Source organism: Macaca fascicularis, chromosome 7, assembly GCF_037993035.2.
Source record: "Macaca fascicularis isolate 582-1 chromosome 7, T2T-MFA8v1.1".
In the NCBI taxonomy this organism is placed as follows: Eukaryota; Metazoa; Chordata; class Mammalia; order Primates; family Cercopithecidae; genus Macaca; species Macaca fascicularis.
Genome location: NC_088381.1, coordinates 8,231,406 through 8,244,301, shown reverse-complemented (window position 1 = coordinate 8,244,301; position 12,896 = coordinate 8,231,406). Strand labels below are relative to the sequence as shown.

The window sequence follows — 12,896 nt, the reverse complement described above, 5'->3', positions numbered from 1 at the left end:
TTTTAGGCACAGAGAAAATTACAGTAAATGAAAATATTTAGAGAATATGCAGGAAGGTAGATATTAAACAATCCCCTAAATAAATGTATGATTACAAATTTGACAAATGCAATGAAGAAAAATAACAAGTCACAAAGGAAGGAAAAGAGGAGACCTACTAGACATTGTGAAGTTATTTTTGTGAGAGTACTATCTTGGTGAATTTTTAAAATGAGTAGAAGTTGCTCAACAAAAAAAGTAGTTTTGGTAGAGGAAACAGCATGTACAAGGGATCTGAAAGGGAAAGGAGGTTAGAGTGTTAAAAGAAATGAAAGTAAGTCTGTTTGGCAAGAGCTTAGTGAATGATGCCATAGTGGCCTGAGATGAGATTATTGATACAGAAACCAAGTCATGTAGGGTTTGTAAGCCAAGGTGTGGATTTGGGTTCTTTTGAAAGGCTATGGGAAGCAATTAAAAAGTTTAAGACAGATGGACCGGGTGCGGTGGCTCACACCTGTAATCCCAGCACTTTGGGAAGCCGAGGCAGGTGGATCACGAGGTCAGGAGATCAACACCATCCTGGCTAACATGGTGAAACCCCGTCTCTACTAAAAATACAAAAAATTAGCCGGGCGTGGTGGCGGGCATGGTAGTATCCCAGCTACCTGGGAGGCTGGGCAGGAGAATGGCGTAAACCTGGGAGGAGGAGCTTGCAGTGAGCCGATCGCGCCACTGTACTCCAGCCTGGGTGACAGAACGAGGCTCCATCTCAAAAAACAAAACAACAAAAAAAGTTTTAGGCAGATGAATCACATCACATGGTTATAGTTACACCTTAAAGTTTTACTCTGGCTGCTGGTAGAGAATAAACTATAGCCTGAGTGGATGTGAGAAGACTACTAAAGGGATTATTCCACTAGTCTAGGAGAGACAAATGATGGTGGGCAGTCTCTGTTAACTTTTAGAAGTTATCTTTAGGTAATGTGAGCCTGCAATGTGAAGTTCCTAGTACTTTAAAAGTTAAAATGCTGATGAACAAAAAGGTATGTAAAAACTCAGAATTTAATTAATTAGATACATTTTCCACCATTAGAACATTTCTGCTCAGAGATCTTATTACAAAGCTACATTTCTGATAGTCTCCTACGAGGCAGCTTCTGCCAAAGCCACTCAAAACTAACTTCTTACAGAGCATCTCTACTCACATGACTAAAATGCATATCATACTTTACATAGCCAAAAAGACAAAGAACCACCTGATTTCTACTTCCAAGCTACTCAACCCTGGTAAATGGCCTTACTATTTACCCTACCCAGGCATTGATGTAAAAAATCTGGGATTTAATCATAATTTTTCTCTTCCTCTCATATCCCATATCATATGTAAATTAAGTATCAACTTAAATTGAATATAATATTCAACATAATGCTATGAAAATAATTGTATGTGATTAACTAGGATATAAATCTGGCTATAAAATCTCTGATAGTGATATATTATTTATATCCATGTATCCTTAGTAAAAGACTCTTTAATTATAGAGTAGTTATAAACAGTAGTCTAATATAGTATGCTATAGTTATGTTTTGCCTTAAAGGCAAAACTATGTATGCTATAGTTATGTTTTGCCATAATTAAAGGTTTGCCTTAAAGGCAAAACATAATTGTTCTTCACTGTTAATACCTCTATAATAAACATATAAAATAAAACATGCTTAATTCCTTAGTTTGCAAATTAATTTACCAATTCATTCATTCTTTCTCAAGAATAGAAAACCTTATAGCAATACAGGTCAACTCAGGTCCATAAAGAGTAATTTAAGATCAGAAATTCATCTCAGGTCCATGAGGAATAATTTTTCTTTTTTTTTTTTTTTTTTGAGACGGAGTCTCACTTTGCTGCCCAGGCTGGAGTGCAGTGGCACAATCTTGGCTCACAGTAACCTCCGCCTCCCAGGTTCTAGGGATTCTCCTGCCTCAACCTCCTGAGTAGCTGGGATTACAGACGTGGGCCACCACGTCTAGCTAAATTTTGTTTTTAGTAGAGATGGGATTTCGCCATGTTGGCCAGGCCGGTCTCAAACTCCTGACCTCAGGTGATCTGCCCACCTCGGCCTCTAAAAGTGCTGGGATTATAGGTGTTAGCCACCACGCCTGGCCCCAAAAGAAATAATTTAAGATCAGAAGTACAAAGGAAGTTTTCTAATTCATTTTACAATTAGTTTCTGAATATTTCTCTAAGAAATCAGTTTAAATTAGATCTATTTCACACCAAATAAGTAATACAGCAATATTTAATTTCTGCATTACTGTTGACATATGAGTTATCTAACATGTAAACTTTCAGCCAACCAAATCTTATGGCTTTAGTGCTAATTTAAAAAAAAAAGTTTTTGAAAGGAACATTTGTAAAATATATAAAGGCAATCATCTGCCTTTTTTAAAAAAAATTTTTTAAGAGATGGGGGTCTCTCTCCGTCACCCACGCTGGAGTACAGTGGTACAATCATAGCTCACTGGAGCCTTGAACTCCTGGGCTCAAGCAATCCTCCTGCCTCAGCCTCCTTAGTAGCTGGGACTACAGGCAAGCACCACCACACCCAGTGAATTAATTTTTTTTAAGGGACAGGGTCTTGCTATATTGACCAGGCTGATCTCAAACTTCTGGGCTCAAGCGATCCTCCTGTCCCAGCTTCCCAAGTAGCTGGGATTATAGGTGGTGTGCCACCACGTCCAGCTATCTGCTTTTTAAAATAGAGAAAGTGAATATCGTGTTAAGTTATTCTTTTTTTTTTTTTTTTTTTGAGACGGAGTCTCGCTCTGCCGCCCAGGCTGGAGTGCAGTGGCCGGATCTCAGCTCACTGCAGGCTCCGCCTCCCGGGTTCACGCAATTCTCCTGCCTCAGCCTCCCCAGTAGCTGGGACTACAGGCGCCCGCCACCTCGCCCGGCTAGTTTTTTGTATTTTTTAGTAGAGACGGGGTTTCACCATGTCAGCCAGGATGGTCTCGATCTCCTGACCTCGTGATCCGCCCGCCTCGGCCTCCCAAAGTGCTGGGATTACAGGCTTGAGCCACCGCGCCCGGCCCGTGTTAAGTTATTCTTAAAGACTTAACTAAGATTACTTATCATACTTTGTCACAATATATTTAAAATACTTCATTAAATTCTGAGGTTCTCAGATAGTAAACCATTTGCCCTAACACTAAATAGCCTTTTTCGTTTTTGAAGTCTTCCTATCTCCAACCTTTTCAGATGTCCCTTCATGTCAGAATGTCTTCCTCTACTAATCCTTCTCTGTGCTATATTTGATCTGCTAGTAATAAAGTTTGATAAATAAGTAACCTGTTTATTTCATCAGGCTCTATTCAAGGCTTGGAGATTGACTCAATACCTTTCCCACATTGAAAAGTACAAGTGGAAGTGGGAGCTTCTGACTGATAGCTTTTGAGTTTACCTCTGGGTTTGTAACTGTACTCTTTAGTTAAAGCTATCAGGAATTTGGCTATCATATAAGTGAGACATAAAACCAAGTATCATTACTATGGCGATCTAGTAATACAGAATATTACTGTGTTTAAATAACTTATCCTACATAAGCAATAAGGTAGTGTTAACCTCACACCCACAATTCTACACAATTTAATGACAGATATCTATAATTTAAAAAATGGATATAGCTTATATCCATTATAATTTTGTTATACGGAGAGAGTTCAAAGTTGGCATCAAGGGCCAAAGGTAAAAATTAGCTTACAGAGAAAATAATTTGCATAGGCCAAAAAGACCTTTTGTGTACAATACCACCTATTGTAATTTAGTCCACAAAATACTGACTATAAGACCATAATCAAAATGAAATGCTATGAAAGGTGTGAGAGCGCTTTGTTTATGCATTGCAATAAAGCTATGGATGGATGGGCATAGCGCGTCACCTGTTGCATGCACCCTGTTGCTCGTCAAGTGACATGGATCTGAGCTATTAACCACAGAAGAAGAAGAATCAGACTGATGATGTGTGTGGTGTCCAGATGCCTCAAAAGACTGCCTTTGTTCACTGTCTGGTGAAGACAGCAAAGGAGTAGAATGAGGGCTTTCCGTGGGAGATGATATCGAATGAGCCTGAGCTGACATTGTAGAGGAAGCAGAAGGCTGAAGAAATTGTTCAGCTGGAGTATCTACTTCCATTGCAGCTTCACTTACTTCCAAATCAGGACTTGATGAGACCGCAGGAAGAGCTGAAATATCTGATTGACTTGTTCCACCTCTGAGTCGAGATCTTCCTCGTCCTCTATTGCTTTGTGCAACCTCACTTGCTTCTTTGAACCATCTTGACAACATATCAGACATTCTCTGCATCCATTACACATTGGGACTCTGCTCTCCATCTTATTCTCATTCACTCTCAGGCCTTGCTCTGGGTCCAGTGTCTGACCAATCACCACAAAGTCTCAAACACTTAACTGGTGGTTGTCGTAACTCTTCTGTTCTCTCTTCCACTGAAGGAGTTTTAAGTTCTTGTGCTGTATCATCTTTCGGGTCAAAAAGATATATGTACTCTGAAGAGTAACTAACAAGAATCTCTTGACCATCTTCACTGTAACACAGAAATGTCACTCTGCAGGACTTATTATTAAGATGGGAAGCAATAAAACGGGCAACCATTCCAATAGTCCCTTGACCTGCATAATTCCCTGTAGCTCTTGTGCCCAGCACTTGCCAATCATATATTTGTACTGAGCTGTAAGAATGACCAACAGCAAGGTAATATGGTATTGGTGGGCAAATAGCAACAGATGTGGCAGCACATGGACAGTTATTTAAAATATCACCTTTAAAATCTTCTTTTGTGCAGCTAGTTTTGATGCGTGTATCAAACCACCTAAGAGTTCCATCTTCACCACAAGAGAGAAAAGTGTAAGGGTCATTGGGTACAGTCATAATCTCATAAGTAGTTCCATAGTGGCACGTAAATTGGCATTGTCTGTTGGTTTCTGCACCTTGCTCAACACTGGTATAAAATATTACTCCATCTCCAGAGCAGGATACAATCTGTTTATCATTTGTGCAAGGTAAGAACTTTGCACTAAATATGTTTGCTTGGTGCCCTGAACGGATTGCTGTCAAAACCTTTCTGCTGTAGGGGTTACTAATTACTAATCTGGTGTCATCTGAGCCAGATAAAATATATTCTCCAGTGTCATTCCAACAGACTGTATTAACACAGCCATCATGCATAATTTAGGGTTGCTTCAAGTTTTAATCTTTGGATAAATTATCTTCTTCCCAGGTAGTGGCCCCACACCTGGGACGGGTCCTCCAGCCTGAGGGACCTTTTCCTCATGTCCCACAACAGGTGTGGGCAGGAGCCACCCCGAGACATGGCTCTGCCTGAGCCAGGTGGCAGGGGAGACCCTAACCGGTGAATCTTTTCTTTCTTTTTTTTTTTTTTTTTTTTTTTTGAGACGGAGTCTCGCTCTGTCGCCCAGACTGGAGTGCAGTGGCCAGATCTCAGATCACTGCAAGCTCTGCCTCCCGGGTTTACGCTATTCTCCTGCCTCAGCCTCCCGAGTAGCTGGGACTACAGGCGCCAGCCACCTCGCCCGGCTAGTTTTTTGTATTTTTTAGTAGAGACGGGGTTTCACCGTGTTAGCCAGGATGGTCTCGATCTCCTGACCTCGTGATCCGCCCGTCTCGGCCTCCCAAAGTGCTGGGATTACAGGCTTGAGCCACCGCGCCCGGCTGAATCTTTTCAAAGTGTCATAAAACAGATGGTTCTGTAGTCTTGATATCATTATAGAACATTTAAAATAATAAGGAAAGCTTCTGTTTTCCAAAAGCACTATAATAATGATTGGTCCCGTTTACAGGTTGTGATATTTTGTATACTCCTTCTTTTACCATTTTTTGCTGTAAGATATCTGTGTGGTTGCTATCTATTGTCTTGTCATCTTGCTTGTCCTTAACATGAAAGTCCTGGCCACAACTTAGCTTTTCTTTGCTACCTTAAAGAGAGTCTCTAAACATGTTAAAATGAAACATCACAGTTCTAAATAATTCATGGATCAAAGAGAAAGCCTCAAAGAAAAAATCAAGAGAACTGAATGGACACAAAACACAACATATCAAAATAGGTGGAGTGCAGCTAAAGCAATACTGACAGGGAAATTTATAGCACTAGATGCTTACATAAGAAACAAGGAAAGCTCTTAAAACAGTAAGCTAATTCCTGCCTCAGGAAACGAGATAAAGAAGAGCAGCTGGGCGTGTTAGCTCATGCCTGTAATCCCAGCACTTTGGGAGGCCGAGGTGGGTTGATCACAAGGTCGGGGATTCAAGACCAGCCTGGCCAAGATGGTGAAACCCTATGTCCACCAAAAATACAAAAATTAGCTGGGCGTGGTGGCAGGTGCCTGTAATACCAGCTACTCAGGAGGCTGAGGCAGAGAACTGCTTGAACCTGGGAGGCAGAGGTTGCAGTGAGCCGAGATCACGCCACTGCACTCCAGCCTGGGCAACAGAGTGAGACTTCATCTCAAGAAAAGAAAAAAACAAAACAAAACAAAACCAACGGCTCTGCAACATGGTCTGGCACTTTCTTAAATGATTCAACTAGAGTTACCAAGTAACCTGGCAAGTCTATTCCGAGGTATTAGGTTGACGCAAAAGTAATTGTGGCTTTTGCCATTAAAAGTGATATACCCAAGATAAACGAAAACATGTGCACATAAAACCTTGTATATAAATGTTTATAGCAGCACAGTTCATAATAGCCAAAAGGTGGAAACAACCCAAATGTCGACTGACGGATGAGAAGATAAACAAAATGTGGTTAATCCGTACCATGGAATATTACTCAGACATAAAAGGAATGAAGTACTGATACATGCTGCAATATGTATGAACCTTGAAAACATTACGCTAAGAAAGAAGCCAGTCATAAAAGACTACATATTATGTGATTCCATTCATATGAAGGTCTGGAACAGGAAATTTATAAAGACAGAAAGTAGACTAGTGGTAGCCCAGGGATGGGGGCAAGGAAGGTGAGTGAGAGCTAAAGTACAGGGTTGCTTTTTAAGGTGAAATTGACTGCAACGATGTTTACATACATCAGTGAATATATTAGAAACCACTGAATAGTACACTTTAAATGGGTGAATTATGTGATACATGACTGTATTCTTCTGGAGCTGGGCGCGGTGGCTCAGGCCTGTAATCCCAGCACTTTGGGAGGCCAAGGCGGGCAGATCACAAGCTCAGAAGATCGAGACCATCCTGGCTAACACGGTGAAACCCCATCTCTACTAAAAAAATACAAAAAATTAGCCGGGCATGGTGGCACGTGCCTGTAGTATCAGCTACTTGGGAGGCTGAGGCAGGAGAATCGCCTGAACCTGGAAGGTTGCAGTGAGCTGAGATCACGCCACTGTACTCCAGCCTGGGTGACAGAGTGAGACTCCATCTCAGAAAAAAAAGAAAAGAAAAGAAAAGAGGTTTAATTGGCTCACAGTTCCACAGGCTATACAGGAAGCATGGCGGCATCTGCTTCCAGGGAGGCCTCAGGGAGCTTCCAATCATGGCAGAAGGTGAAGGGAAGCAGGCATGTCTTACACGGCCAGAGCAGGAGCTAGACAGAGAGGAGGGAGGTGCTACACACTTTTAAACAGCTAGATCTCATAAGAATTCACTGTCAAGGCCAAAGCAGGAGCCAGACAGAGAGGAGGGAGGTGCTACACACTTTTAAACAGCTAGATCTCATGAGAATTCACTGTCACGACGACAGCTCCAAGAAGGATGGTGTTAAACCATGAGAAACCACTCCAGGATCCAATCACCTCCCACCAGGCCCCATCTCCAACACTGGGGATTACAATTGAATATGAGATTCGGGTGGGGACATACATCCAAACCATATCAATGACTTACATGTCAATAAAGAGACATAAAATTGTTTTGTTTTTTGAAAAAAAACTAACCTTTTAATAAGCCACTCTCTCAAGCCAACACAAGGCAGCTCCAGCACATTCCTGCTTCGGGAGATGCTGATGCCACACGAGGGGAGGGAACCATAATCCCTTACACATGCCTCAGGCAGACTTGGAAATAAGGGTAAGGTGAAAATTACAAAAACCAAACTCATCATGCCTCCTTCCCTTGCCACCAAATGCTTGTATTTCTTTTTAACACCTGTTCCCCTGGGTTGTATAAAAAGTCCTTTGCTAATTACTTTTAGAAAAAGGGCTGCATTCTGGCCTTCACCTCCCGGAAACCATGCATCATACTTGAGGCACACACACCAGGGAAGAGGCTGAGGTCAAGTTCACCAATCAGAAACATAAACAGACAAGGAGGCAGAAGGCAGCAATCAGTTTCCATCAAAACCCTCAGCCAGGTGTCAGATCTCCCAGGGACACCCCTCTTTAATTTGAGGGGACATAGGTAAATACGTGTATCCACAAAGCCTGGAGCGAGTCGAGAGAGACATTTGATTAGTGTGCAGATCACAGACACAGCTGGGATCAAGGCTAACCAGGCTTTCAAGGATACACAGCTGACAAGGATATATCATGTTGTCCCTGCAGTGTGATGAATCTAATTAAAAAGGACTTAGGGTCAGAAAAACACTGGTGTAATAATGGGTAAGCACAACAGAAATCATTTTATTGTTTACTTACAGGAAAAAATACTTTTCCCGTTTACATGCTTGGCATGGCCAGCAAGGAAGCGCTCACACTTCATACAAAACTACACATTAGTTTTGCCTCTCTTTGTTGTGACACACAATCTCTGCTTTACGTTCCTTAAAATTCTCTGTATGGGACAGTTTCTCTTATTATTCAAAGAATGACTTTTCCCAAAAATAAATAAGATATATTCCTTCCCTCCACTGTCTGGTGCTTCTCATGCTCTCCTTCTAATTGTTGGTATAATTCTGGAGTTAAAGTCCTCTGTGCTATCGTTTGAAGAGCTCCCCATAAAGCATGTGTTGAAAACTTAATCCTTGGCTGGGCGCGGTGGCTCATGCCTGTAATCCCAGCACTTTGGGAGGCCGAGGCGGGCGAATCACCTGAGGTCAGGAGTTCGAGACCATCCTGACCAACATGGAGAAACCCCCGTCTCTACTAAAACTACAAAAAAATTAGCCGGGTTTGGTGGCGCATGCCTGTAATCCCAGCTACTTGAGAGGCTGAGGCGGGAGAATCGCTTGAACCCAGGAGGCGGAGGTTGCAGTGAGCCGAGATCGCGCCATTGCACTCCAGCCTGGGCAACAACAGCGAAACTCCGTCTCAGGAAGAAAGAGAGAAAGAAAGAAAAGGAAAACTGAATCCTCAATGCAACAGCATTGGGAGGCAGGGCCTATGGGAGGTGCTTCGGTCAGGAGGGCTCCACCATCAGGAATGGATTAATGCTGATTGGCTGTGTGTTCAACATCTTGCTCTTTCTTTGGCCCTCTCTTGTCCTTTCACCTTCTGCCATGGGATAATGCAGCAAAAAGGCCCTGGCTAGATGCTGACCCCTCAATGTTGGACTTCCTGGCCTCCCAAAATATGAAAAATAAATTACACAGTCTGTGGTATTCTGCTATAGCAGCACACGACAGACTAAGATGCACTGTAAAGCCAGAATGTAATGACTTGCGAGTGGCTAACAGCGCAGGTTGGAATCTCATGCCAGCACCTGCCAGCTGCATGACTTTGGAAGAGCTACCTAACTCCCAAGGTCTCAGATTCCCTAGCTGTCTCCCAGGCATAGCTGTCAGAAGTAAATGAATGAACGTATGGAGTGTGCTCAAGCAGCGCCCTGCACACAGCAAGGGCTCAGGAAAGTTAGCGACCATCTTATCATCATCGTCAACGTGCAGCAGTCAGTATTAGGTTTGTATACAAATATCAAAGAGCACATTTTAAGCTTATGTCCAAACATATATTAAAATGTGTTAAATATGTACCTTTAATGGAATTTTCCACCCAAATCTCTAGTTTCTTTGACGATACTAAGTAGGAAAAATACTTTAATTCACTCAATACTATCATAATGAAGATTTTGTTTGTTTTCTTTATAATGAAATTAGTGCCTGACAATATCTAAATTTACCAGAAGAAAAAGAATTCACTGAGGTCAGGCCTGCAATAGTAAAACAGAGGGGATGGGCTAACTGCTTCTCAGCAGGGGTAAAGTACTCTCTGCCGCCTTTCAAAGATGAAGCAGTCCCCTAGATATACAGCAATGTATGATATGGAACTTTGAGTAGGGAAAACATTGCAGACAAATGCATACAGTATAAGCATATTTGCTTAAAAATAAAACTATAAAGTTGTGTGACTATGTGTACACACACAGGTACATAAATCTATATGTGCATACATAAAAACTGGATACATCATCAAGCAATTGCCTGTGTGGTAGGGAGTAGGAGGCAGAGAGAGGAGGGAGACTTTGTTTTGCTCCAGTTTGTGTATTTCTCGCATCTTTTACAATGAGAATCTATTACTATTTTATTTCATATTTTAAAAGAAAGGGAAAATAGTGTCTATTCATTTAAAAGCAAATATTCATCAAGCCATAAAATGCATTATACTACATTAAATTGCATTTTAAAAGCATCCTCTGTTATGCTTTCATTTAAAAATACAGTAAGAAAAGTATGATGGGAAATCCCAAACTTCTGCAGAATGAACTGAAATAATTGGGTCATTAAAAATCAGTTTATTTCCCAGTGCTTTGGGAGGCTAAGGCAGGAGGATCAGTTGAGGCCAGGAGTTCAAGGCTAGCCTGTGCAACACAGCGAGACCCGTCCCCGACCACCACCACCACCCTTACAAAAAATTTAAAAATCAGCTGGGTGTGGTGGTGCATACCTGTAGTCCCAGCTGCTCGGGAGAGTGAGGTGGGAGGATCACTTGAGCCCAGGAGTATGAAGCTACAGTGAGCTATGACTGTACCACTGCACTCTAGCCTGGGCAATAGGTGAGACCCTTGACCTTGTCTCTAAAAAACTGTTTTATTTGTATTTGTATGATTTACTTATTTGAAGACATGTTCTCACTCTGTCACCCAGGCTGGAGTGCAGTGGCACGATCTTGGCTCACTGCAACCTCTGCTGTACCCTCTGCGCCCCCTTGCCCGCAGTTCAAGTAGCTGGGATTACTGGTGCATGGCACCACTCCCACTTAATTTTTATATTTTTTGGTAGAGATGGGATTTCACTATGTTGGCCAGCCTGGTCTCCAACTCCTGACCTCAAGTGATCTGCCTGCCTTGGCCTCCCAAAGTGCTAGGATTACAGGCGTGAGCACCTGGCCAAAATAATTGTTTAAATTAAAAAGCATATATATTTTTTTAAAATCCATTTTTTAAAGAAAGTTTTGTTGCTGTCATATTTTAATGCACATGGAGCCTCAAATGAAAACATAATGAGGCATTTTAAGGGGCATTTGAAAATGAATAATGCTCTTTTCTAATTAATTTAAGTGAAATAGCATGTTTGCTTGAAATCCCAAAATGGCTTTTTAATTTCCTAAGGGGCTCTTCAGACAGGAACAGTTGGGAGGCACTCACTGGTTCACTCACGCGCTCCCCTCCAGGAATGGCGCCAGGCCCTGGATGTGGGACAAGGTGCAGCACAGACACGGCCTTCTCCCTTGTGCTGCTTTGCCACGTAGGGAATGATGGGGAAATGTCAGGGCTTGGAGACAAAGAGACAGAATGCTCAGACACAGAACCACAGAGGTGGGGAGCCCCTTGGACAGAGGGCTGAGGGAAGGCCCTTCCATGGATGTCCCACTGACTCTGGAATCTACAGGTCCAGAAGGAGCCACCTAGAGAGACCAGCTGGCAGGAAGAACAGCGGTGGTGCAGCGTGCAGGAGCAGCCTGAAGTAGAAAGACCCTGAGATTCCAGCACAGCTGGCAAGGCAGGGACGGGGCGCCCGGGTGTTCCACTGCAGGCTAGTGAAGCTGGAGGGGCCAGATGAAAGTAGGCACTCACAGGCCACGGTGAGGACGCTGGATAGCGCTCTGCGTCCAGGGGGAAGCACATGGCTGAGCTTATGTTGTAAGAAGCTCTCTCGCCACGAACACACACACAGACACACAAATATGTGAATACATTTTGATCCCAACAAGCTGGAAATATATGTTTTGTTGTATTTAACAAAAACCCACAAAATACATCTAAAAACTATTCCTATACAAAGTTACAGAAAATTTTAGTGGATTGTAAAAAGTAGAAATTAGGGGCCACATGCTCTCATGCAATGAAATTAGAAATTAACAGTAAAAGGAAAGTAAAAAACCAAAAAGTCTAACTACCTAAAAAGTTAAGAACATCAGTTTTAGCGATGATTCAGGTTAAAGAGAAAAGCAAAAATGAAAATTACAAACCAAGTGGAACTCAGTCCACAAGAGTACTGTGTGTTAATAACGCCAATCTATACAGTATTATTACTGTTACTCAACTATAAAAGGTGGAAAAGTAACAATATATGCATTAAGAAAGTAGAAAGGGGTAATAAAATAAAAACATACATAGTCAACCCTTTCCTCAAATTCCCCATTTCCTCCCAAGACCCCCAGCTCTAGGCAACCATTCATCTACTTTGAATCTCTAAAGATTTGCTAAATGTTTATTTTTAAACTGTAAAAGAATATTATCTGTAGCTTTATAACAATAAATTGGAAAAACCAGATGAAATATACAATGTTAGAAAGATATTAACAAAAATGATCCCCAAAAAGAAATAAAACACGAATAACATAATGACCATGGGAAAAAATGTTAAAAGTAGTCAAATTACCTCCCCCAAATTAAAATAAACCTAGATAATTCCCAGGTTATATAAACTGTTTCAGAGCATAAGTCAAATCAAATTCTTCCACTTTCATTTTAAAGTATGCATAATTCTAAGATGAAATT

General features: G+C 41.7%; 1 protein-coding gene and 1 pseudogene across 5 annotated transcripts in view; both read right to left on the bottom strand.

Annotated features, from left to right (window-relative positions):
* ENTREP2 (endosomal transmembrane epsin interactor 2) overlaps window positions 1-12,896 on the bottom strand; it is a 446,665-nt gene that overhangs the window by 100,933 nt on the left and 332,836 nt on the right. The window lies entirely within an intron of this gene.
* LOC102127426 (DDB1- and CUL4-associated factor 6 pseudogene) lies at window positions 3,797-5,376 on the bottom strand (annotated as a pseudogene).